Source organism: Balaenoptera borealis (genome assembly GCF_965194805.1).
Source record: "Balaenoptera borealis genome assembly, chromosome: 4".
Lineage (NCBI taxonomy): Eukaryota > Metazoa > Chordata > Mammalia > Artiodactyla > Balaenopteridae > Balaenoptera > Balaenoptera borealis.
The window spans coordinates 132734473-132761051 of NC_138861.1; the positions used below are offsets into that span (position 1 = coordinate 132734473).

General features: G+C 37.4%; 2 long non-coding RNA genes across 2 annotated transcripts in view; both read right to left on the reverse strand.

The window, feature by feature from the left end:
* Nucleotides 1-26579, reverse strand: part of LOC309628400 — a 723103-nt gene that overhangs the window by 131514 nt on the left and 565010 nt on the right. The gene's annotated exons all lie outside the window — the stretch shown is intronic.
* LOC309628397 lies at nt 39-8677 on the reverse strand. The gene is made up of 2 exons (XR_014244475.1): nt 6148-8677; nt 39-705 (listed from the first exon to the last, which is right to left on the reverse strand). It is a non-coding gene; the product is annotated as an uncharacterized lncRNA (long non-coding RNA).

Consider the following 26579-nt stretch of genomic DNA (forward strand, 5'->3'; position numbering starts at 1 on the left):
CTGACTTTTTAAAAGGACAAAATAATAATGACTAAAGGTAGTTGAAATAAGCACGGCCTGGAGGTACTGCTTAATTTATTTTTCTTACAACGTATATGTATTTATGTCATTCCAAGAAACTAAGTGAACCACAAAGTTGTTAATGCCTTGAGGGCTTTTATGTAAACGAGGAATCACATAGGAGGGAGTCAATTCATGCCTTTTCTTGGTGTTCAACTATACTGTTCACCGCAGCTGAAATGATTATCCAGCAATTTACACCAGTTGTGCTGATGGGAGAGTCCGGTCATTCCTCAATTACGGACAGCTACCACTTGTTCTCTGTAGAGTTTTTTGTAGAGTTTGTAGAGTTTGTAGGAGAAGCATAACCATGTTACACAGACGAGGGCTCTTCATTTTTATCTTTGCTGAATGGAAGCTAGTGCTGGAGTGTTCCATTGAGCAACAACTCAAAGGTAGTTGTTTCTGTTTTTTGTTTTTTTTCTGAGATTGCATTTGGGGCATTTTAACCTCAACTTTTCCAAACCGTTTTCCTTCTTTGGATTTATGAGTTCTTTTCCTATACTTCGGAGATTTACCTCACAAGGACATGACAGGCCCTCAAGGTCCCATTGAGTTATGGTGTGAGGCCAGCAGACGGCTCTGTGACTCACCCCGCCGCATGGCAAGCTCCCAGTGTAGACTGCACCAATCGCGTGAGACGGCCTACAAGACCACATAATAGAGGGGATTACACGAGAACAAAAATTTCTTTGCTTTATTTATAGTATCATTGTGGAAGGATGAAAAGCTGTAATTCAGCTTTGCCTGGGTGTGGACTTGCAATAATCCACTCAAAACTTTGATTGTTCCCTTGACTTTGCCTTGTAAAAGCTTCTGTGGCTCCTGTGGATTATTACTTCATAATGCTTGGACAAACATCAGTTAACAGACATCAAAACGTTCCCATTTGTGTCCCTCTATGAATGGAGGAGACCCAAAAGACCCAACGGTTTGGAAACACTCGCATGGAGATTACCGGAGGCCAGCCTGCGCGGGGGACACAGGTGTGCTGTTCCGTATGTGTTGAAAATATTGCATTTCCTATGGAGCTTGGAGTGATTATCAAACCAGACCTCTAAAGAACAGCTTATTGGAAACCTTAGCTATTATAAGGGCTATTTTTTTAAACCTGGGAAATTGGTTGTTGGAAATCAGATGAGGCCAGTGAATCTGGCTGTTGAAATTGGAGACAGCAGAAATTATATTAGTTTTCAGTCACTTGAGAACTTTTAAATTTTTTTCAAAATTTCTCAGAGTTTAAGATGGGAGTTCTTTCAAACAATATGAATAATAGAAATATACTCGACATAAATGTTTGAAAATATTTATATAATAGTTAATGTACAAGAAAAATATTCCCATAGCATGTTATATTATAGAGTTTTAAATATATGCCATTCCTTGCTGTCTGTTTTACTCTTGTAGAGACTTTTTCTACTCATGATGTCAATACTATATGCAGCTGGAACAAATTCATGGATAAACTATTGCCTTTATTGTCACTTATAAAAAATTGACAACAGATTTTTTGTCCAGTGTGACAGTATTACATGAGTGTCAGCTCCAGATCTCTCTCAATGTGTGTTTATCTGATAATAGTGAGTGTATTTATGTGGAAAGTCCTCAGAACATATTAATGTTGCTAGTAAACACTGTAAGTGATTTGAAGATGTACAGTGGAATAAACCAAGAATAACCTCATTTTTGGGATTATTTTATGTATTATTACATAATACAAAGGCCTCCTTTCTGGGGAATTTCATTAATAAGCTTCAGTAATTGTACCAGGTCAACTTACTGTAATTCACAAATCCATGTTGCTAGAGAGGTATTAAAGCATACTCATTTTCTTAGACTGTCTTATAAATCAAACTGAAGAGTTCTCTTTTGCATTAATTTCTTTTGCAAATATTTGTTTTAACAAAAATTTCACTAATAATCTAGTGTTAAGGAAATAAATAATACAACTGGGTTCTGCTCAATAAGAAAACTCTCCTTTTGTATATGAGTAGAACTTTTTGAAACACGAGAGTCATTTTCTTGGTCTGTTACTTGGTCAGGTGGTCCATCTAGAGTACAGGGAGAAATCTTGGTGCCCTGGAGGGACAGAGCCGTAAACAGAGTTACCTATGGTTTATGTTAAAATAGAGGTGACTCTGACCTTGCAGACACACCTGATGGTGAGGTGGGATAGCATAACCTCGGCATCTTTCACATTCAACTGACATTCCTTAGCCCCCAGATGGGTAGAGTTGCCATTGTGCGCTTCCTCGACAGCAGGCTGGCCACTGGAGATACATGATTCAGGCAAAGGCCTCCCCTGAGGCGGCTTGTGCACCCTCTGTGCCCTTTCCACATTTAGACAGCCTGAGACTAGACTTCTGCTTCTCTCTTCTGTACATAACTGCAACTACAGGTGATCTCTTTCCATAGGATCCTTTAAGTCGATTAGCTTCTATTATCTGTGTGGATGGGATCCTATTTTGCAAAATCATTGGCTCATATTTGTATTGAGTATGACTGACCTTTAAGGGCTATGCTTCCAAATAGGCAAGAAATTGTCTTCTGATTTTGGTTCTGTTGACTGTGCAAATGTGTTTTGCTCACTCACTTAATTCCACTGGAACATTGGAACTCTGTACCTTTTTGGAGCTCCAGTAGAGCCCTCCAAAGGAAGGAAATTTGGCACGGCAGGAGAAACATGGGCTATGAATTCGGGGAGACCTGGATTTTGATGCTGTCTCTGCTATGTCTAGCACAAGCTTGTTAGTGACAAGAAGGATTGGTGGCAATGCATGACATGTCCAGTGCCTTTTTGGGCATTTGTTGTAAGCCCAATAAGAGGTAACTGTTATGCAAAAATAGTCCCATTTCTCCCATTTCAGCTCCCTAATCTTGCAGTTTTAGTTCCATTTATCCAGAAATATTAGGTGGCTTGATCTTCTCCCATTTACCTTATTTGACTGTGGATATAGAAGGAGCAGAGTGGGACCAGAATAATAAAAATGTGGAAAACCATGGAAGACCAATGAGATAGTAGCCATTTCATAGCCATTTATTTGTAAGGTTCTTTTAAGACTTCTCACAGAAGGGAAGTACATTTAATTTAGCCTAACAGGCAGTGTGTTTCTTGTGTGTTTATTACTCTATCACATGGATAAGGGGTCACTTTGATTATCATAAGCTTGGGTGAAACTTTCTTATGTGGCTTTGAAGAGGGAGTCCTGACCTGGTTTAATTTAAAGTTTAATCTATTTTGATAAAAACATTTATTAAAAAAGATATTATACTTCGAAGGCCTTTTTCCATCAACTTGCTTTTTTTGGTTGCCTATCACATGGCTATATCATTTTTAGATACTAAATGAAAAGCATGTGTAACAGAGCACAGAAATGCACTTCTGTCCATGTTACCATGAGTAACGTCCAATATGAAATATGGGTTTTCTTGAAGTAGAACACACTACTTTAATTATTACATTCAGTTTGGAAACATGAATATTTATACAATTAGAAACTTGGAAGCATTGCACAAATTCTTTAGAGTTGGACTCTGACATAGGCATTTTTTTCCCCCAATCTGTTCTATAAATGCAGACCAAAAGATGAGATACTGTGGTAGACTTAAATTCTAGAAAAAATGCTACAAAATTGGTTACATGAAATAAAATTGTTTGTTAGCATTGAGCTCCAAAGTTGCTTGGACTATTTTTTTCTGTGTGTGTGTGTCTATTTTCAATTGAGTGATAGTAGGTGCTTTTGTTATCCATGACTTGTTTTGTTCATTTCTGTGTGATGAAAATGAAATCACACAAGGGGTCTGTGTGGCTTATTAGAATATTTGAACAGTGCACTTAAGACTGTAAATCAGGTCTTATTATAGTCCTCTCTTAATTGATTTTTTTTCATATTTTTCCCTTTGGGTTCTAATTTTTCAGTGCAAAGATAGATCTTATATATTTAAAAAAATTAATCTGACTCATATGGAAATGAATAAAACCTATCCTCTTCACTTAAAATACACATGCATATACATACACAAGCACACAGAACTAAAATTCAAAACATAAATCATTCTTAGAATTTTAAGAACATGGGATGTCTCTATCTTGTCTTCATAAAGAATTGTAACTCTGCTAAGGGTTTCATTTTAACATTCCCTAGATGAAAGTAGTTGAGAGTTTTGATTCTCTGCTAGTTTGATACGTTGTTTATTTATTGATGTTAAAATAAATCTACTTGAGTTATTGTAATATAAGTTGCCAACTTTGTATAGATTGTTGCATCACGCTTGAAGATTTCTAATGAATCTTAAATTAATAGTAATTCTGTATCTGATTATCAGATTGGTAGTATTATTTAATATGAAAAAGAACTCATGCCAGATCCTGAATTTAGTGCAGTTTATTAAACTGTTTTGTACACTGTGTGAATAAAGCCCCAATTCACCTGTTCTTAAGGATAGTTTGGGGTGGTGAATCAGTAGGAAATAATCATTCTTCTTGAAAATATTATTCAGGTCTATCAGTGGCTACAAATACTGAAGTCAGATAAGATGTTCTGAATACCACTCACCCTCACTCTCTTTGAGATTTTCTGTAGTCGTTTCGTTACTTGACAGTATCAGCAAGGGGAAAAGAGCCCAGGGTTCGGTGAGAAAGTTCATGCAATAAGTAGGTTATCACATGCGGTTCAGTGAACACTGAGAACCTATGTTCTTTCAAGGATATATTATTCTAAGTCTGTGAGAGATGTTACATTTTCTCTGTCTTCACTAACCTGTCACCAAGCAGGACTGCAACTGCTGGAGAGCTTAAAAAGTTAGGAAAAGGAATTTTAGATTTAAGCCAACAGGCAACAACATAATCTGGCATCTATGCCCTTAAAAATGTTGTCTCGCTGTGGGTATATCCTTAATATTATGGAAAATATGTATCATCTACACCAAGCATTTTTGCTTTTGACTTAAGACATTAAAGAAATCTAAGATCCTTTTAAGGCTTCCTGTCTTAATCAAATGCTTTGCAAAGATTTCAGAAACAATAGATTCAAACAATTGCTCCAGAGGGTGAGAGTAGCTGCATGGGAGAGTCTTCACGAAACTTTTGTAGTCAGGGAAAATTTTTTACAAGAAGGACTTTAAGGAGAATCATGGGTAAAGAAATAGAAGCGGTTTATCACCGAGAAGTGGGAGGCCACCTGAAGCCCGCGGCAGCGGGACAGAAGGTACGCGGGCTGGGGTGGGAGGGAGAACGAGTCCTTCCTTAGGCTGAACTTGAAGCCTCCCTCCCTTTCCTATGCTCCTGGGAATGTAGAACAGCCGCTTACCATCCACACCATTCCATTATTTAATCTGCCAACTTTTTCTGGGGGTGAAATAATACTGATTCTTCTAGGCTTTCATCACGGTGTCTGTTTTTTTTTTTTGGCTCTTTAATCATTTTCAGAGTTTTCCTCCAACTCTCCTCGTCACAATTATGACTGGAAGCTCCAGAGGCGGGGACACCGCCTCCCATTACACTGGGTGTAATGGGAACATGACTAAAACCACCTTTAAAGCATCCTCCATTGGCAGGGTTAAATCACTCTACTGTCTTCCTTTGGTTCTTATATGGTCTGATTTCAGTAACTGGGTTTAGAGGAGATATTGCCTAAGGAAAAGGGAGTCGCTGATTTTAATTGATTTTTTTTTTTCTGAAAGCAGAAATTTTAGTAGTGGTTTGTATTTGTCTCTCTTTAATTGCTGTCTGTTTTTTTTCTAGGCTATATTTTTCTATTTGTCCAATTTTTATGGGCAAATGTATTGTATTCTACTTGTTTTGGTTGGAATTAAAAGTATAGTAGTGACTCCGGTTGGCGATGACATTCATTTATCTAGTCATTCATTCAGGCAGTCAACAAATATTTTTGAGCTCATAGCATATGAAATGCTGTATTCTAGGTGGCACAGTTGAAATGGTGAACAAAGATAGACATAGTCTCTACTATTACATTCATAAATAAAGACATTAATGAAAAATTGTATAAGGGATTTTATAGTTAAAAATGGAAGTATGTGACATAAAGGAAAGAGACAAACTGTATGTGAGTATAAAATAAAAGAAACTTGGGATGAGGTAAGGCTTCCCTCAAGAAAAGAAAGGCACTTGAGCTGAAATGTGTGTCAAGAGCTACATCCTATGTAGAGGGAATACCACGTTCAAAGTATTCTATGTTTATCGTGTGGTCAACAGAATTGAATTTCCTTAAACTTGTGCTGACTCCTTGAGACCATTTAAGTTTGAGTTGCATGTTTCCCTTCACTTTATTGTAAGGAGTCCCTCACCTGAGAGTCTCTGCTGTATGCTAATCCTGTTAAGGGATTTGGATGTTTCCTGATCAAATAACATTTTGTATTGTGTTATACCATCTTTAATCTCAGAGCTGAGTGCATTGATTCGTAAAATGAAGTGGAGAATTCAAGATAAGCTTATGTAACAGGCAATCTATCTAGCTCAGGTGAATCTAAGTGTGGCTGAAACTTTACCTCTGTATTCTTTGTCTGGTGTCTTTTGGCGGATATTTCTGGGACTTTGACACATGTAGCTCACCAAAAGAATTACTTTAAAAATTAATTCTGGGCTTCCCTGGTGGCGCAGTGGTTGAGAATCTGCCTGCCAATGCAGGGGACACGGGTTCGAGCCCTGGTCTGGGAGGATCCCACATGCCGAGGAGCAACTGGGCCCGTGAGCCACAATTACTGAGCCTGCGCGTCTGGAGCCTGTGCTCCGCAACAATAGAGGCCGCGATAGTGAGAGGCCCGCGCATCACGATGAAGAGTGACCCCCACTTGCCGCAACTAGAGAAAGCCCTCGCACAGAAACGAAGACCCAACACAGCCATAAATAAATAAACAAATACTTAAAAAAAAAAAAAGGCAAGCCTTCCTCTTTAAAAAAAAAAAAAGAAAAACAAAAATTCATTCTACTTTTTTAGAGCTCTGCTGTGGTATTCTTGACTCAGAAGTAGCATTTAGCTCTCACCTTCAATTGTAGACTTCATGTTTCACTTACTGAACCCTCTATATCTGTGTAGACATGCATTGTCACAGAAGTGCACTGCTCTTTTTTCTGCTTGTGGAGAATAGATGCTAAGGTTCCCAGGATTCCCCAAATTCTAAGAAAATTTTATTGAAAAGGACAGCCTCCTTATAAAATGGCAATAACCATATATGTTTCACTAACCAGATTTCCTGCTTCCGGCCCTCCTGCATATCCCAGTGGATTTATATTTCTGCTTTGATCTCTAATATCTGCCTGATTAATCAAGACTCTCCAAGGTCCTTACTTTTGCTTGAATTCCATAGTCCCTAAAATTTGGCTTATTCACCCTGGCTATTGGCTATTGCTGAAGTATCTTGATCCTGAGCCCTAATTAACCATCCCTGCACAGCTATTCTTTGAGTACAGAGTAAATATTGCAGTCTTATGCACCTTGGAACTACAGTGATTGTTTGATGTATATCAAGTCATCCGTAGGGGGACAATGCATGAGACACAGTGGAAACATAAGAGAGTCAGAGTATCTGCACCTGCTGTTTCTTCAGTGCCTTGCATTCAAAATAATCAACATGCCAAAGTGGCATTTTTTGGGGTGACATATCCCTGTTTCCCTCAATATATCTCTCTCTATATCTGTGTAAATGGTTTAATGTTTTGAATTAGAAACTTCTAATAATATTTCCTTTTGAGGGAAATTTTGTATACCATATGCAAAAAAAAAAAGTGACAAAGTGAGGTAAATCACTTTTAGAGGTATCATTATATATATAATATATTTGGCAAACTTACCTTAAGCTTGTTTTATGGCAGAATACCCCCAAATCTTTTGTTCATTTATGGATACATTCATTTACAATTTAACATCTATTAATTGAGCATCTAGGGTGTGTCGGGCACTGTGCTATGAATTTTGTGATGAAAACAGCAAGTTTCCTGTCTTTGAGGGGCTAACATTCCATTGTGGGGAACAGTAAGAAAAATTACAATACAATATCATAAATGCTGCAATAGTTGTGAACCAGGCACGGTGGGAACTAAATCCTGGGTCAGAAGTGGCATCCTGGAAACAAGTTTCCTATGTTTGTCACATCATATGTACAGTACTAGACAAATTCCAACGTAAAAATCAAAACTTAATCATATAGGTTGACATAAAGTTCTTCTCTGTGTAGCCACTAAAATGGAAGTTGCTAGTACATTTATGGCTCCTTTTAAAGTCATCAAACTGTTTTATTTAACAAAAAATTTTGATTAGATTTTTTCCTCAGCTGCCAACAAAGACTTCTCTTTGTATCATGTTTCCAAGGAAGTTCATCTTATTACTAAATCTGTTTTGAGGAGAAACTACGTGAATGGAATTCATTACTCCCTAATTTTGTCATTTCTACATTTTATTCCAGCAAAATCAGGATTCCTCTTCCTGGTCATCTATGAAATCCAGTGTCTTGCTAGTTTTCTAATCATATCTCATTAACTTCCCCCATTACACAAAAATTCTCTGCGAAACTGTACATTTAAGACCAGGATAAGAAGGGAATCATATATTTTGACATTTGATTAAATATAGTTAACATTTACTGTATGATATTTCTAATGCTTTTATTATTTATTTTATTATTAACACATTTCATGTGTTAAACCTTTAGCACTTTCAAACCTTAGCGATATGATAAAGTCCTTGAAGGAAAGTATCATGTAACTTTATATACACAGTAGCTGCTCAGATATTATTGAATACAGTAATACAAATGCATTTTATTAAAAATATATCCTCTTAGAAGACTTTGCAAACAAATTACATCAGGATAACATGAAATTATGACGTGATATTGGAGGAGGTGCTCCTCAGTATTTGTCTTGTAAGGTTTTCTTTGCAAGGTCTCTAAATATACGTTTTCCACTCTATTTTTGACTCGAGTCTCAAATATTAAGAAAACGTTATCCAGAAGTTGGAAGTAAGGCAAAAAGATAATGGCATGATTTTCATCAGTAAGCAATGGCATTGTCTAACAAACTCACCCAAAAGTCATCTATCTTAAGAATGTATCTTTCCTTGACTTGATGTTTAGTGGTATCCATGAGAACATTTTACAGCTTTGTAAACATAAATATTAGCTTGTAGAAAACAAAGAAGGTGCACGTTTATTTTTCCCAGTAGTAATGCAATAGTTTTAGCCCAGTAAAGAAGATAAAATCCACAGATTATGATGTCTGGCCCTTAAGGAAAATAAATCGTTTTTGCTGTTGTTGTAATTTAGCAATCTCATTCGAGTTCTTTTTTTCTTTCACTGACTCTACATGCATTTGTTAGCGTGTTTTATTTTTTCAGAAACTCCGCATTTTTTATTGAGATATAACTGACATATAACATTATACTATTTTAGGTGTACTTACAACATAATGATTTAATGAATGCATATATTGCAAAATGATTACCATAGTAAGTCTAGGTAACATTATCACCACATATAGTTACAATTTTTTTCTTGTAATGAGAACTTTTAAGATCTATTCCCTTAGCAACTTTCAAATGTATAATGCATACAGTGTAAAGTATAGTCACCATGTGTTAGCATGTTTTAGTATAATGAAGCAGCAAGATGGACTGGCTTTGTATCCTGCCGATTTCCTTATTAATAAGTTCAGTGAAACTTTGTGACTCTGTATGAGAATTATATTGTCTTAAGATTTTGGAAATTATACGTTTGACAACAATCTTATGACCTGTTTTTTGAATTATTGTAATAGTTTACCAAAAGGTTTCCTTCCCCATGATCCCTGCTGTAACTCCCCATCAATCCTGTATCCCACTTTTAAACCACCTCTACAGCAAAATAAAGTCATTCACCATCAGAGTGAGCCTGGACTCAGTGTGGAACTCAAGGTCCTCTTTGTTAGTTTCATAGGGCTGTCATACCAAACTACCACAAACTGGGTGGATTAAAGCAACTAAAATTTATTCCTTCACAGTTCTGGAGGACAGAAGTCCAAAATCAAGGTGTCAGTAATGCCATACTCCCTCTTCGGGTTTTAGTGGAGAATCCATTCTTTGTCTCTTCCAGCTTCTGGTGGCTGGTGTCATTTCTTGATTTCTTGTGGCTGTAAAATTCCAGTTTCCACATCAGTCTTCCTAGTGCCTCTTCCTCTTCTCTGAGGCTGTTCCTCTGTGTCAAATATCCTTGTGCCTCACTCTTATAAAGACACTTGTCATTGGGTATAAGGCTTACCCAGATTATCCAGGATGATCTCCTTATTTCAATGTCCTTAGCTTAATTACATTTGCAAAGATCTTTTTTTTTCTTTTTTCCCAAACAGGACACATTCACAGGTTCTGGGGATTAATATATAGACTTATCTTTTGGGGGGCTACCATTCAACCCACTTACACCATCCATATCCAGCCCCAGCTCAGCTGTTCATCCTACCTCCCAGTGCTTCTCAACAGTATCTCTATTTATTTCTCAATCCCTACCCTACCCTTAGCCCAGGAACTTTGTTCATGGCAACTCGTTGGTTTTGTTGTTTATTCAGCTTCTCTGCCTAGCATTGGTCTCCCTTTCCTTCCCACATGTCTGGTGTGCAAGCTTCCTTCCAACGAACTCCCTTCCCACCCCCATCCCCTGCTGAGTCTGGTGCCTTCCTTCTGTGTTCACCTTGCACCGTAAACATGTATCTATAGCGTACAGAATTTTCGTGTCTTTTGTTCCTCTGTGTATGTTTGTGTCCCCCACAGATTTTTTTGGTAAAGAATATGGACTCTGTCATCTTTGACTTTCCACAACTCTACACGGTGCCAATAAACAATAGTCATTCACTAAGGGTGGAATAGGAGTCAGTGAGTCTCTAACTCAAGACCTATTTGTTCTTAAAATTTAGCTAACAACTTTTAAAAAATATTCTCTAAAACCCTATTCTGTTCTGTACAATCTAGCATTTGGATTACAGATTATTTAGTGTTCTGCTAGCTCCTCGTCTATCTTGCTTATGCCTGCTTGGTTCACCTAACATCTACCTTGAAGGACAGAGTTCACGTCTTTTGTGGTATATGTTTGGTAAAATGGAAATAGCTTGCTAAAGACTTGTTACCTTAATCCTCAGTGGAAACTAGAACACAAACGTATCTTGGAGGAAGATAGCCTGGCTTAAATTTATCTTTTACAAGTTTTCCCCTGATAGGGAATCAAAGTCTACTTCTCAGCAATTTACTAATGTTTTAGAACTAAGATAAATTATGTTCTTATTGGAATTTCTAGTTCCTGGCTTTAAAACAACTGTTAGCCTTCATGAAGTCAGTTTATAGAATTTCATTTTACTTCCCACCTTATGTCTTAATCACAACCACAGTATAAATAATCCATTGCTTCAAAACCTCCATTCACTCACACATTTTATCCTTATTGACCTTGGCTTATGAAATTTGGATGGAAGAAATCACTAAATAGGAAAGGAGTATTTGAGCTTTGATTCCATGCTACAAAGTCTTAACTGAGACTTCAGCCACACGGAAGCGTGAAATTATTCTGTGCCTACTTTGGGGAAACCACTAGTTTAAGATACAAATGAATTGTATCATATAAACTTACTCTAAGAGACTTTACTTTCTGTCCTTAAAAATCATCAAGTGAAAACTTTCAGCAATGGAAAATTTTTGTTTTCTGTAGCCTTATGAAATCTTAGAATTAAAATCATTAAAAAATTCACCTGGTCTCAGGTGTCATTAAAAACTATATCTTTGTGCCAGAATAACTGAAAAACTTGGCCCCAGATACAGTGGGGAATTAGGGCCAAGCTTTAGGCAAACTTGGGCATTTCTTTATTTTAGGTGGAAAGAACAAAATTCAATGGATTCTTGCCCTCTGACCTAAAACCAGCTAAAGTTCAACAATTTGGCTATGATTTTGTTTTTTGAGATTTTATATGTTATTTTCAGTTGTAAAATGTAAACTCAAGTCAAGAGGCATATAGTGAAGCCTCAATTTTAGCAATAAAAATATTTATGAACTAAAAGAAAAATAGAAGACTTCTACAGAAACTTGGTGACTAAACACAAGACTTTAAAGCTTAACCAACTTAGAATATTTGCAAGAAGTGAGCGTTTTATAAAATTTTTTCTCATTTTTTTCCTCTTTTTTTCTCTAGTTCTAGCAATAGAATTCTGCACAAGTTCTTCTATGCTGTGCTACATTTTTTTTGATAGGCTCTATAGAAGAACTTCTCTTAAATTTTTTCTTTGTCTTCAGTGTTATGACTCTTCAATTTGAATCACTCTTTTATCTTTTTTTTTCAAAGCTCTTCTTTCATGGGGAACTTAGCAGAGTTCCTTTAAGGGTTGATTCATAGGGCACTGCGAATGGATCCAGTGGTAGTGCACTCTGAAACTCTCTTCCTTGTGAACACTGCTGTGACCACTATCATTGGACAGGACACAGCTTGGTGACATGCCCCCACTGAAGGATGAGTTTCTTGTATTCTATGGGAGCAGGTCCCAAGAGGTGGGGAGGTGGCCTTTATCTCTCCCCTGTGTCTAGACCTCTCAGTCTTGAAGCTCACAGTCATTTCCAAAGCATTTTCTCACTGCTCTTCCCAGAACATGTTGAGCCCTTATACAAATAAAACCTCCAGAGGTCTGCCTAGACTTATCCCCAAAGCCTCTTAAAGATCCTTCATGTGGAGCTTTTCTTTCTTCCTTTTCCTTTCTTCTCTTTTCTTCTCCTTTCCTCCCTTCTCTTTTTCCAGTGATCTCTTTGATCCTATCAGTGAAAATTTCCATGTCCTAGAACAATATTGTCCTCATCTTGAAGAGAGGATCGAGGGAAGAAGATGTCTGCCACCCTCTGTTATAAAACAATGCCCTGTTTGCTGATGAATTAGATAAAACATCATATGAACTGTTTTCTATCTCCCAGTATCTGTTCCTTTACGACTTATCTCCCACTATTCTATTTTATACACTCCATGGTCTAGTTAAATTAGACTTTTAACTATCATTCATTCATTCCTTCATTCAACAAATATTTATGTTCTAGGCTCCAAAGACATATCAATAAGCAAAGCAGACACACTCTGTGCTCTCATGGATCTTGTATTCTGACATGGATATGGGCATCCCCAGCTTTGTACGTTTGCCCTCTTTGGTGGTGACTCCTCACATGTTTGCCCAATCTCAACCTTGTTCAGGATTCTCTTAACTGGTACTTGTATTTCAAAGCTAAATTCAGATTTTCCTTAATCCATAAAGTGCCCTCAAAAGTAGACTTGCTGTTAATGTTTGCAAGGCCTCAAGTATGAATGAGAGCCACGTACCATTTGTCTAAATATATAAAACATAAATCTAGCTAAAAACCTTGCTAGGTAGATAATGTCAAAATTGAAAAATGTGTAAGACTACGGTGTTGCTAATATCCAAGATTACTAAATTTACTATTATTGTGCATAGCTGGGTATTCTGTGTTGATCAACTGACATTTTTTGTTAAGTAATAAAATATAAACATAATGAATAATTATTGTATATTTATTTCTTAAAATTTTTTCTTGCCTTCATTTCAACAAGGTCAGTAATGCTGTTATAATCAAGATTTTTTTTTTTTTACATAATTGTGTTATATTGTCAGTGATGCCAATTTAGAAAGCATTTCTTCAGTCACCATAGTTCTTAGACTTTTGTATTTTTAATTTCCAATTTGGAGAATTCTATTAAGGCTATCATAATTGGAATTGTCAATAGAATTCTTAAAGCAGTATTTGATTCTAAATTACCATAAATTTTATACACTGTGTTCAACCATTTTAATAAAGAGACATGACAAAATAGCATCATCACAGAAAAATTTTATAAGTATTTTAACTTCCTTGAATAACGTGCTAGCAATAGTATATCTCTTTGATCACCTTTTAGAGCAATATCTAAATCCATATGGTAATATAAACAATCAATATGACAGGTGATGTATATTACTTCTAGACCTACATATACTAAAATTTAAGAAAAATTTGAAATGTTTAATAGTGCAAACTGATCCTCACCTTCCATGCACACCTATTAAAAATATGCTGATTTACTAAAGTAGGAGTATGTCCAGATGCCACACCTGGAACATATGGAGAAGAAAATGGTGCTCAGCGACAGTTGGGAAAAGAGCCTTCATTTTGCAAGAATCTATTGCATCCGCGCTGAGAAGAAGGACAGGACCAGTTAATGCATTTGTGTTTTCTCTTACTTAACAGATTCTGCTCCTCAGGTCTTTCCCACATAACAAAGCAGTATCAACTCTGAAGTCCAGTGAGGCCTGCGGATGCACTCACCTTTTGTTTTGGGGACAAACAGCACAAGAGATTTGAAGAAATTATTTTGGGGGAACTGAAAGAAGTTTGTCATAAGAGCCAACATTTCAAGTTGCAGGTAGGGCTGGATCAGCTCTGTCTGCTCGATCCCAGGTGTCAGGGCATCCAGGTGTTCTTTTATAAATTTAATTTGTATGTTTATAACGGGCAGAGCTCCCTAAAGCGTGGGGCTCAAAGAAAGGTATTCTTCTTACCCAAGTGTAATACTTTCTAAAAGAAAGTGTACTTAGGTTAGGAGTGACCTCTAATTCTGAAATCTCTAAACACTTTGCATTTTTTCCTCTGAATGCCTGGAAAAATGTGATAAATACAATAATAGTTTGCCCACATGTTGTATCTCCTCATTGAGAAAACAAGTTCTTTATGACCAGTGAAAGATATCTTTGTTTGTAAAGTCACCACCTGTGCCTAGCACAGTAGATTCAAGATTGTAGAGTCTCAGATTCACTTTTAAAAATATTGAATAGCTAAACTAAACAAATAAAAGAAAAATACAACAAACTGTAAATCATAATCCTTGTGATTTTTTGTTTTTACTTTTGTTTTAGTTAGGAATGCATTATACATACGTGTGACAGGGTGATTAACAAAACCAATACTAGACCAACCTAGATCGGAGGCCGGATCACTGAGAGAATAATGATAGTGTCACAAACTAAATTGTGACTGTTAATTGAAGTGTGGGTGGGAGAGGAGTGATGGAAAGAAGAGTGGAAATCAGTTTAGTTTAAGGTGAAATTGGTAAATATTAATGGAAAGGCTCAGAAGGAAATAAGAGATGTAGGATTAGAATGCAAGAGAGAGATTGGGGTTAGTGAAAGATTTTTGTCTTGTGATCCAGAAATTATAATGATATTTGGCTTTGTGATGATAATCAGTATATTTTATGTGTTTACTGTGTGTCAAGCATTCTATTAAATGCTCTATACATACCAGCTTATTTATTTCTTAGAACTACATGAGATTGATATTACCATGACCCTTTTCTTCGAAATAATGTAAATGAGGCTTTGAGATGGTTACTTGCCAACATTTCATTGCTGGTAAGTAACAGAGCCAGGAAGTAAACTCAGGTATGTCTAATGACATAGCTTGCTCTTAATCACCAAGGGCATTTGAAACCATGGGATTGGATTCCAGCTTCTTGGCAGAAGGTAAAGAGAAATAAGAAAGGAAAATGACACAGGGAATGGTAACATCTGGCAGAAGGAAAGGAAGCTTTACTAATTAGTCTATTTAACTTTACTAGTGAAAGAAATCACACCTGAATTGGTTTAAACAAAGGAGAGGATTTTAATGGGAAGATAAGCTGTTAAACAGTTGGACAACCATGACTGGAGAAAGGCCACGCTCTCTCATAACATTGGGAATCAGGGACCAGAGCATCAGTCTTCTTTCTTTTTCTCTTAGCTGTGCTTCTCTCCCTGTGTCAAGTTCATTCTTCTCTCTTTCTGTAAGAGTTTTATTCATGTGGCAAGAATTCAGGTAACCAAACATCCCAGAATTTCATAGCTTGTGATTTTAGCCAACAGAGGGACAATGACAAGACTCTCTGGGACTCATGTCCAAAAATTCAGGGCAAGGCTCTGATTGGTCCAGCCTAGGTCAAGTGCCATATCAGTTAGGACACTTTTTGCTGTATGACAGAGAAAATCTAAATAACCCTTTATTATATATTTTTCTCACATAACAAGAAATCTGGAGGGAGATGGCTCTGGGGCTGGTTCAGCACTAAATGATGTCAAGGGGCAGAATATCTAGGATTCTTTCAGCATTCCACTCATGATAGAAAAATGACCACTGTTACTATAATAATCATATCCTCATGGCAGCATCTGAAACAGGAAGAAAGGGGGCAGAAAAGAAAACTCTCGGTAGGACATTCTCTTTTTGTCATGAGGGACACTACTGCATTTTAGGTTTACTGGGGCCTGAACAAATATAATTTTGGGGATCTTCTTTAAGAAAGACAGAATAATATTAAAAATACAAAATTAGGCATAGAGTCTTGGCTGCGGTCGTTGTGAGTATGGGGCCCTAAGCTGAAGCTTCATTAGCTTCCAAGTAAATCGCCTCTGTTGAATTTCCTCTGCTGTCCCCGTGGCTGAACTGAGTCACGTAGTCACTCCTGGCTGCAAGGAGCTTGGGAAAATGAGTATCTGGAACTTGCAGCAGCTAACTTTGGAGATAGGTATCTAAGACTAGGGAAGAAGGGGAGAAGAATGGCTGTTGAATGGGGACCAATTTATTTCCACAGATGTCTATCATTGGAATGTTTATGCATAGCCAGAGGTATAGACTCATAGTATAAAACATGGCTATTTTTTTAAGTAATTATGTGGATGGGTATGGTGGGATGAACAGTATTCCCCCCAAAATTTGTCCACCTAGAATCTCAGAATGTGAATTATTTGGGAATAGGGTCTTTGCAGGTGTTATTAGTTAAGGACCTTGGGATGAATTATAATGGATTTAGGGTGGGCCCTAAATCTAACGACTGGTGTCCTTTTAGAAGAAGAGAGACACACAGGCACACAGAGAAGAAGGCCATGTGAAGATGGAAGCAGAGATTGGAGTTATGCTGTCACAAGCCGAGCAATGCCTGCAGACACCAGAGGCTGAAAAAGGCAAGGAAGGATTCTCCCCTAGGGACTTCAGAGAGTGCACAGCCCTGCTCACACCTTCATTTCTGGCCTTTAGCTTCTAGAATTACGAGAGAACAAATTTCTGTTGTATTAAGCCATCCAGTTTATGGTTATTGGTTATGGCAGCCACAGGAAACAAATACAATGGTATAGGGTAGTTATCAGAAGGTGGTGCTGGTGCCCGTTGCAGGATTTATAAAAGGAGTTTACCAGCAGGTTGAGTCACAGATACAGGATGAGAGTCAGGTTGGTGCATTGCTTGATGGTCATGATGAGGTACTGGAATTTCAAAGCTAGGAAGAGGTCGTGTGAAACCCCGACAAGAGAGTAGGGAATATGAGACAGGAGGACACACACTCTTCCATCCAGACAACTAATCCCTAATCATTTCTACCTTTTGCGGTCTGTCCATAAATGCACTGCATCAGAAATGTCCCTGTCCTCTCACTCTTGCCTAGGTCACTCGCTTGCTTAATTCACTGTATCAGTTTCTCTCTGTGAAACGAACATGGAAGGCACATTTCTCCTTTTAGTCCTTCCGGTCATTGGTGTGGAGTGCTGTGTGTTTGTGAGTGTGTGTGTGTGTATGTGTATGAGTGTGTGAATACAGTGACGTTCACAATTTTCCAGTTTTAGATATTAAGTGATAAAAGCAGAATCTCTGTCTCTTTGGTGTTCTTTTCTGGTAGAATACTCTTGAAGTTATTTAAGAAGTGCTTAAGTGAAATTGATGGCATGTAATGTATATCTTATGGAGTATGAGCTTAAGAAAAATAAGAGACACATATTAAATTCTTATAAGTCTTCTGTATTTAAATACAGTAAATTAAAAAATCTGTTATTTGGGGACAATGAGGTATTTCACATTTATTTATTTTGGACATAAAGGAAATCAGCTCTTCTGAAGGATCACAATTTCTAATTCTGTATTGTTTTGCTGTGAATACACCGTAAATGTATATACACTTCCATGAATTCTTATATAGACTGTATCTTTTCCTTGATGACTCAGGGTCAACGTTATGCACATCCATTATTGTCCTGTGCTGTAGTGTGATGTTCTAGGACCTCTTTCCTAAATGCCCTGGACAATCACGTTGCTGAACTGTTGCTCTTTTCTCTTGCTATGAGCCAGCCAGCTGTGTTTCTGGTAGTTGCCAGCACACTTTCCTCTACCAGAATGCTGTCTTTCTTCAATGTGCTGTTTCTAATCCACTGTGGCCTGGGAATCCAAATAACACAGCTTGTTAGAAGTGATCTTAATGTAAGAATAAATGCCCCCAAGCAAGCATCTGTGTCCCCCAAGTGAGTTTCTTTGAGAATCTATTCTTCGAGTTAGGTGTAATCAGTTTTAGTGCATGGATGGCCAGAGTAATTTTTTCTCTGCTTCTGAACACTCAAATAGATCCAGCTGGCCGATGAGGTGCTTGACAGAATCCAGCAAATTCTCAGGAGGAATTGTTTTTTCCCCCTTTACATTGTTTTCCACGCCCTAAGTTATTTTAAAATATGATATGTGTGTTCTTGTTCATTCTCACATATTGATGGGATAATATTCACTGGAGGAATAATTCTTTACTTTTAAAGCCTCCATCTTGGGGAGTTACCTTGGCCAAACTTTGGATAATGATGATGTGTGGTTTATTCTGGGCTGGTTAAGAGTCTGTGCTGTTAATGACTGACACACAGTCACCGTGTGTGTCAAAATCGGGTTAACTAGAAAGGAAAAAACTGCGAGAATAACCTGATTGTGCCAAGAAGTCATATTTTAAACGTACAGCCAGCCCTCTATAACCGCGATTTCCTTATCTGCAACTTCAACCAACCAGAACCTGTGGATACGAGAGCCGCTGCACTACACCATTTTATGTAAAGGACTTGAGCATCCCCGGACTTTTTTTTTGTATCCACGGAGGTCCTGGAAGCAATCCCCCAGCAGATACTGAGGGGCAACCGGACCGTACTTAGAGGTAGCAGAAGTCACAGGAGAAGAGCCAGTGTTTCCTAGGATGTCATGTTGTTTGTGAGTCAGGTTGCAGAAGGTCTTTGCATCTTGAGATGACATTTAAGTCAAAATGACAAGAGTAGGAATTTTGAGGTCAAAATCAATAAGGCATTTGGATGATAGTCATTTGATTTAAGGAGAGCGAGTCTTTCAGCAGACCTTGTTTCTCGTAGGTCCTTTTCAACTGCGTTATATGCAAACTCGTGCTGTGAGAGAGTAAATGGTGAAGGGTATAGAATACATATAGGACTTGGAAGTGCCAAGTGTAAATAGTCACAGTCTTTAAAAATAACGCAGGTTTAAGGAAATGAGTGCTTCTATAAATCACTGGAAAACTCGACGATGATTCTAATTGCAGATGGGTTTTAAAACAAGTGTGTGAGTTTGCTGCAGCTTCTCAACTCCCAACTGGATACTAAGAAAAAGGCTCTTTCTCAATTTCCTGTTCTTGTGCCTTATTAAAATCATTCTGTTGCTCTGACCCCCGCCCCCGTTTCTTTCTTCTTTTCACATCTGTGTTTGTGTGGGGAAGATGTTACCCACAGTTCCCGGCCATGAGGAATGCATGAAAGTCATGAAGATGAGATGGTGACCCAGCTACAGCGTGTGTGAAATGAGTGATGGGAAGAGAGGGGGAGAGAGCAAGCCGTGGTGCAGGGTTATGAGTTGTACAGTTATTTCTAGCTTTGAATTGTTTCCAAATCTCATACATTCACAGACAGCCTCGCCAAAGCCCACAGCTGTCATGCATTTTCAACAGATTCCACAGGGCCTAGATGAGGTTTGAAGGCATTCCTTTGCTCTTACACATTAGCTAAAAGGAATTACCGTAACATCTGATATTGTGGAAGTGGGATCTTTGCCATCCTGACCTTGCCCAAAGCAGTCCGGAAATAGGGGTCCAAGAATGTATTATCTCATACGGCCTCTAAAGGTCACTGGGGGCCCCTCGGTGGCATTCCAACAAAACCCAAGCACCCAACATGCTCTGCTTTTGGAGAAACTGTGCTGCTTTGTGTGGACACAGTGGGCAGACACGTGTTCCCATTGTTATTTGGATGTTTGTCATAGGGAAGGCATGTTCCACTGGAGAAATTCCCAGCTGTCAGTAATGTGCTGATACACCACAGCCAATCATCAGAGGGCAAGCCAAATAAACAGGATGTTCACAATGTGTGTGATTGCATGAGTGTGTAGCAAAACTTCTGCCCATTTCACAGCCTCATAATGGGATTGACATGCATTGCTTAAGCTGCATCTGTCTGTTTAGGGTAGAAACACATAAACACCATGGAAACAATGTGTTAGAAAGCCCTTTCTTTGTCTATATGGGCTGTTGGTATGATGGGATGAAATCTGTATAAACTGGGAATGAATGTTGCTTTAGTGTCATGAGTTTACTTGCTGGGAAGTGCCTTCAAGTCATCCAAACACAGAGGAGGGGAAATGATCAGATCTTCAGTGGCTATTGTGAATTGACCAAGGGGCTGAGTCTCTATGGCTATTTTTATATACCACTGGAGTCATCTTCATCCTTTCTTCTTGTAAGCCACTCTTTAGTTATTTATATAAATGTACAGAAACAAGTCAAAGTTATGCCATTGCCCTTTTCCATTTGGAAATGCTGCTACTGTTAACTATTAGTGTCTAAACATACTTCTGAGGCAGCAATTTGGGAAGGGAGAGTGGGGGGTTCTTTCAACATTCACTACAGAGTGGGTTCTTTGCAAAATAACAGTAAGGATCCTGTTAGGTGTCAGACCTCTTACTCCTCTGGGTCTGCAAATCCCCTTTGCCCAAGTTGGTACATTGATTCACGATAATAAATAGTAAGGTAACATTTATTGCAGATTTCCTGTGTGCAATAGGAACTCTTCTACTTCTCACAAAAAACAAAAAATGTTGATATTATTATTATTCCTTTTCTAAAGATAGGGAAGCTAGGGTTCCCAGAAGTTAGTAGGCCTGCCTAAGATTACAGAGCTAGGGAGAGCAAGTACAGAACGCATGCACTTAACCACTCCTCTGTATGACCCTCGTGTGTCTCTGCTTTATGTGAAATCTGATTCTGTTGCAGCCTCTGATGTTATGTGCCATTGAAACATGACTCCTTGTATCTTTTTGAACAGGATTGATGTACAAAGATAATTTTGGTATTCTAGGGTCTATTCATCTAGAACACTTCACCAACCTAGCAGGTCAAAGGCTGAGGACCAAGGCATGAAGCCTTGGTGATTATTTTTTTCGATTTTGATCTTTTAATTATGGTTGTTACATGCTGCTTTTGAAACTTATTGCCCAAGATGCGCTGATTTAGGCCAAAATCACGTGTCAGGATGCCATCTTTGAAAAATTTTCACACTCTTTCATAGTTTTTATGTGATAACATCGTAGAAAAAAGAATGTACAGAATATGTGTGCTTATTTCAGTTTATGAAAGTTTTAAAAATTTGTACTCTGATATCAGCTAGCAGAAGACAGTACAACATAGTGGTTAGGGCACAGGCTCTGGACTTCCATTACTTACTATCTCGTGACCTTGGGAAATTTAACTGATGTCTCTGTGCCCTTTTTCCCCCCATCTGTGCAATAAATTGTAGGGAAATAATAATTATCTTGTAGGATTGTTGTTAAGATGTAATGAGAGAATACACGTAAAATGTGTGATATGCACTTTCCATCACCCATCTTTGTATTATTTTTCTCCAAGGTCCTCATCACAATCAGACACACTGGATTATATTTGTTAAATGTTGTCTCCCTAAACTGGAACATAAGCTCCACAAAACTGGGTGTGTTTTGTTCTCCGCTGTATCCTCATTGCCTAGACCAGCAGCCTATACTAGGTAGGTCCTCACAAATATCTGTTAAATAAACGAATATTAGTTATTATTATTATTACTATTATAAGCATCTGTTTCAGACTCAGATATCATGCTTTTAAAAAATTCTCAAAATACTGTTTAGGTTTGCATACTGAGAGGCTTCAGATATATTTGATATGTAATCATAGAATTTAATAACTTATAGAAACATCAGACATACTGAGTTTAACCTCTTCAGTTTATGAGAGAACTTAAAATATCCTGTGGCCAGTGATACTAAGTGATGTTCCCTCAGTCAAGAATTACCTAGTGGCAGATAAGATCTGGCATTAAAGGCCTGTGACACCCAATGCAGTACTCATTCTTCTGTGTCCCACTGACTTCTAATTTGGGTACCAACATGGCTCTCGCCTCTCAGTGGACCAAGCCTCAATCCAGGTGAAAACCCAGGTCCTATTTCATCATTGCGTGTTACTTCAAACTTCTCATCACCTCTGGTTGATTGGTCATTGCTGTCTTTCATGTTTTTCACAGTGATGGAATTTCTTATTTGGATGATAAAATGTGCTTTAGTCACATGTCATATACAAAGATGGCTGAGAACTACAAGGGGTCAGGGAGAGCGGCTCCACTCCAGATCACTTAGTGAAAAGTTGTGCACCTTTTATCAGCTCTATTTGGAGTCCTTCCCTGGATTTTGAGATCTCCAGGATGTTCCATTTGGGGAGAAAATCAGAATAAATAAAAGCTATAAAGGCTATAGCACTTCCAACTCCAGAGCTATCTAGGGGAAAAGAAGGTATGAATTCATCCAACAAACATTTATCAAGTGTTTGCAGTATGGTAAGCAATGTGTATGTGTGTGGATGGAGTTTGCAAGTAAGTTTTAATTTGCATCTTTCCTCAAGGAGTTTACAATCTAGCTGAAAACAATTATCCAAAATAAATCCTATAGTACGTAACATTGACAATAGTTAGAACATGAAGAGTGAAGACGAAAATAAAAATTTGAAGGAGCTTAGAGAAGGAAAAAATAATCACTTCCGGGGGTTAATGGGATGTCCGTGTAAGAGGCAACATCTTAACTAGACTATCATGGATCAATAGTGTTCTTCAGAGTCCATGCATCTTAGGTGAAATATACTTTAAAGTTGATTACTTAGGGTCTGTTTTACCTCACGACATTTTATATTCTCATGTATGCCATATAATAGACACATCTATATGCAACATAATGCAACCACAATAGCTTATTTCTCAAAAAGAGGCTTTTATTACAGGTATTATTACATATTCTTTTGCATAGCCACAATTATAAACATTTACTTGAGTTTATGAATGATAGTATACTCCTAAAAGAAAAAAATATCGTATCTTGCACATACACATGTACAATATTTGGAGTCTCTGTATGTAGCTAAGAATTAAACAGACCCTTTTTGTACATTGATGATTTGGCTTACATAACTGTTTATGGTTGAAACACAAAAGGTTTGCAAACCAAAGTCAACTATGATGTAGTGTGGAGTACTAAAGGGACCCAGGAGCTGAACCTATGACTTTTTCACTAAAAGTCCCAGAAAACATTTACAATTTCCTCCACAGACTTTTTTTTCCCCTTGTGGGTGTATCTTTCTACTTAAAATAATTGTACTGTATTTATTTTAATAGTTGATCTCTTTCCTGATCCTTATTTTCAAAAGTAAATATAATGGTGGTTAAATAAGTATTTTTTAATATCTTTATTGGAGTATACTTGCTTCACAATGTTGTGTTAGTTTCTGCTGTGCAACAAAATGAATCAGCTATACGTATACATATATCACCATATCTCCTCCCTCTTGCGTCTCCCTCCCACCCTCCCTATCCCACCCCTCTAGGTGGTCACAAAGCATTGAGCTGATCTCCCTGTGCTATGTGGCTGCTTCCCACTAGCTATCTATTTTACGTTTGGTAGTGTATATATGTCCATGACACTCTCTCACTTCGTCTCAGCTTCCCCTTCCCCCCACTGTGTCCTCAAGTCCGTTCTCTACATCTGCATCTTTATTCCTGCCCTGCCACTAGGTTCCTCAGTACCATTTTTTTAGATTCCATATATATGTGTTAGCATACGGTATTTGTTTTTCTCTTTCTGACTTATTTCACTCTGTATGACAGACTCTAGGTCCATCCACCTCATTACAAATAACTCAATTTCAATCCTTTTTATGGCTGAGTTATATTCCATATTAGATGCCACATCTAAATAAGTATCTTTAGTTTTGCTAAATATTTTACAGTGCATTAAGTGCTACATGTTAACTAAAATTTGAAAGTTCTTTTTTTATTGAGGTATAATTGACATATAACATTATGTTAGTTTCAGATGTACACCATAATAATTCGATATCTGTATATATTGCAAAATGATTATCACACTATGTCTTGAAAGTTTTGACTAATTTTATTAATTAAACCATATGTTATATTTTCTTTTGACCCAAACAAAAATTTAAAAAAATATGATTTATAGAGGAATGAACAACAAGAATGTGATTTGCCTCAGTTTATTGCAGTGATGGCTCTTCATTTTCCATTCTTCCCTACCATTTTGACTTTGCGTGTCCTGCCCAGCAGAGAAGTTGTTGGCTGTGGGCTCTCTGTCCTTAGCGTCCATGCCATTGGCCTGTTGATTTTCTGACTGTGGGTTGCTCTAGCCACCCATTCTGTTTGCTGGCTCCTAAAGCTACGGCTGCAGCCTTAGTTTCTTGTTTCTCATGCAGGACATGCTGACAGATGTGCTCCTGAACATTCTAACCAGCACACTTACTCTGGCTTCTTCTGAAGCTGATGAAATTACCAAATCAATTTTATGCTCCTCTGAAGAACAAAGGGAAGGCAAAACCAGAAAGATGGATCAAACAGAGCCACTATGGAAGATGTCTCAGAGCTTTAACAGAGCATAAGAACAAAGGTGTTCAGTGGCTTTGGGGGGCCGTGTTCTCTCATGATGAGAATTGAATGAAAACAGCCTACTCAAAGCCTGTGTACTGTGTCTTACTATAATTAGTTTTTATACTACTATTGGATCTTAGAGCAGATTAGCCATTGCTATTTGTGCAGACAAGTCAATCAAATTTTTGGAAATATCCTGAGACAGGTTTCCTGAGGTCATGAAAATATGACTATAGCAAAAAGAATGATGTATTACCAAATATTTATTGAACTGTTATTATGGGAAGGAGACATTTAAATTGTAAATATTTATGCAACACACAGTCCCTGCCCAGCGGACCTTGTACACAGTTGCTGAAACTGGTGTGGAGCCTTCTATGGCTGAAGGACATCAAGTGCATAATCAAAGATAAGAGGGTTTTCCAGTGGCTGATAGAATATTAGATCTGAAAAGGCTTTGAGAAATCATCTACTCCTCCCATCTTATTCTATGCATACGATAACTGTAAACATGACTTGCTCAAGATCACACAGAAATTTAGCGGAAGGTCAGATATAAACATCTTTCCTCTAAATCTGCTACGTAATTTTTTTCATTATATGACATATATATTTATACTGATTTAAGCAAGTCAAATGCAATTGAATTTTACTTGTATTAGGTTAGTGCTTATTGTTGATTGTTTTAATTCTAACGTGCTTAATCTGTTTTTCTCTGTGTTGTATATTTTAAGGCATTGGAGAGAGGGCAAGAGAAAAACTTCTCTATTTTGCACTTTAATTTTTTATTAGTACTAATTTGCAACTTTTCATTATATAAGTAATACATGCTGATGGAATAAAACTAGAAAATATAGATAAGGAAAAAGAGAAAATTAAATTCAATTATAATCCAGTTCCCTAGAGAATAACACTATTTTATATATATATAGATATATATATATATTTTTTCTTTGTTTGCAATAAAAAAATGGGATCACATTTAACCTACTATTTTATACTTCATTTTTTCATGTAACTATTACATGGGCATTTTTCATGTGAGTAAGTGTGTTTAGAATATCACTTTTATTGGAACTGCAAAATGGTCTGTTTTATTCATCTTATATTTTGGACATTTTACTTATTGTCAATTTTTGAACATTTTGAGAACAAATATTTTGTTGTAAATATTCTGAAATGAAGATGCATATAATTACACGTTTATAGGTAATTATTTCCTTTACATTTTCCGAAGTAGAGTTCCTGGATCAAAGGATGCTAGACTTTTGATGCAAAGTGGGTCCACCACCAACACCTTTTATTACCGATTTCAAATTTTGTACAGTAGTTTCTATTCAGTGCTGCAGGACTTTAAAGTCTGGCAAAGGTAAAGAGGTCTGTTAAAAAAAAAACAACAAAAAACCAACTCTCCAGCAAGATATGTAAGGTCACAATGGCTTAATATCCATACAACAGGACTATCATTTCCTGAAATATATTAAATAGATGGTATCGATCAGACACTGATGATAAGTGTTCAACATAGATGTCTCCTCATCTCTATCCTTCAAAGGCAAGAGGATGATGATCCTGAATTTAGAGATGGCATCAGGAGGTGGCTTTTGTTACATCTTCATACCTCCTCACCAGAGTTCTCTGACTCACACCTGCTAAATCCGGCATGTATACTGGATACATGGTTCTCTAAGAACTTGGAAGTCTTCAGATGTTAACTAGAAAGCAAATATTGTTACCACTTAG